Source organism: Cephus cinctus, unplaced genomic scaffold (assembly GCF_000341935.2).
Source record: "Cephus cinctus unplaced genomic scaffold, Ccin1 Ccin1_scaffold0833, whole genome shotgun sequence".
NCBI lineage: Eukaryota > Metazoa > Arthropoda > Insecta > Hymenoptera > Cephidae > Cephus > Cephus cinctus.
The window spans coordinates 16,571-18,574 of NW_014333424.1; positions in this window are offsets into that span (position 1 = coordinate 16,571).

Consider the following 2,004-nt stretch of genomic DNA (forward strand, 5'->3'; position numbering starts at 1 on the left):
CAAACCCCATTGCTGACAGGTTCAAATAAAGCTATCGTCAGCAAAGCTATGAATTTTTTGCCGTCCTTACTTCAATGGACCATATATTGGAGCTAGTCGCTGGCACACCAAGTTTTTTGTAGAGAAACATGTACGTCTATTAAGCATCTACCTAGGAGATTGTAATGTACGGGAAAGGTCTTAAGAAACCTGCGAACAAATCGGCTCCCTTGACCACAACCAAAAGCCTTTGTTTCCTCCGATTTATCATTGACGGAGACCGTGTGTGCTTGAGCCTCGAATTCAACGACTGACTCGTTCGCACGCTTACATTTGTCGTGCCCTCTCGCTGGGCCGTGCCTCACACATACCAGTACACCACAGGATTTTTGCTTGGCTAATTTATTAGATTTGATTTAATATTTTTGCTTGGTATTTTTTTAGCAAGGATTTATTTTTTATGAAATGGCTACACTTTTAATACTTGGTGTAACCGTTTTGTTTTGAAAAAACATTTTTGGTGTTATTTGATATCTTTTTGAAAGTAAGAACATCATGAAAAAATTAAACAAACTCATTCTACATATATCTCAGTGATGATTAAAAAAGTTAATTCACAGTAAACAATAAAAATAAAGATGAGTAGACACTACTAAATGTATAACAAGAGACATAGATTGCGGCAAAAATTTTACAAAATACTTCGTCTAATATTTGAAACAGCTGACAACAACAAAATTATTCGAAATTAGCAGGAGGTGAAATACAATTTATATCCTTGTTTCAAGCAGATTGATTTTTGCGTTCAGTGATTTTCAATAACTTATACTTTTTTCCTGGCGTTGAGTATAACAGCCAAACCCCATTGCTGACAGGTTCAAATAAAGCTATCGTCAGCAAAGCTATGAATTTTTTCCACACATCGAATAGATTAAAAGAAATTTACATCTTTGATTTACATTGAAGACTACATGTGTTCAATGGCTCGTTGCGCATGCGCGTCTCGAATCGTTATGCCTGTGTCGTGTCGAAGCTCATACGTATATGCGAGGGGACAAATTTTTTAAGATTGTGTGACAGGGGACAAATTGAGTAAAATTTTTCGACTGATATTGCTAAAATGCCAGATATCAGCATTGCGGGAACCGATTTTATTGGGCAAAGGCTCATTGTAAAGAAAAAAAAAGAAAAAATATTGGACCTGACACATTTTTCGCCCACGACATATACCCGCAGATAATTCAAGTTATTTCATCGTAGCAGACGAAAAAGCGCCAACTTCGAATAGATTAAAAGAAATTTACATCTTTGATTTACATTGAAGACTACATGTGTTCAATGGCTCGTTGCGCATGCGCGTCTCGAATCGTTATGCCTGTGTCGTGTCGAAGCTCATACGTATATGCGAGGGGACAAATTTTTTAAGATTGTGTGACAGGGGACAAATTGAGTAAAATTTTTCGACTGATATTGCTAAAATGCCAGATATCAGCATTGCGGGAACCGATTTTATTGGGCAAAGGCTCATTGTAAAGAAAAAAAAAGAAAAAATATTGGACCTGACACATTTTTCGCCCACGACATATACCCGCAGATAATTCAAGTTATTTCATCGTAGCAGACGAAAAAGCGCCAACTTGGCGTCAATAAGAATAGCGGTAGCGTCTCGTGAGGAGGCCGATTTTTTCTTTTAATACTTGGCGTCGAGACGCTACCGCGTCTCTTGATCGTCGGTCTCAATTGTACGTTCTTTATGTCCAAATCGATCAAGTAATATAAGTAGTATAAGTTTGGGAGTTCTGGATATAGATTCCTGCACCGACATAATACCGACACTCCAGAACCTTCGAAGGTGGGTGTCCATGCTAAGTTGCCGTCGTGAGCTCTACGATTTCCGGAAGTGACGTCACCGAAACCCTCGATTCCAAGAATTTTTGCACGATTCCGGGAATTTTGCGTCACATTCCGCGAATTTAGCGCTCGATTCTAGGAACTACACACGATCGAGAACCTTCTAGAACATTC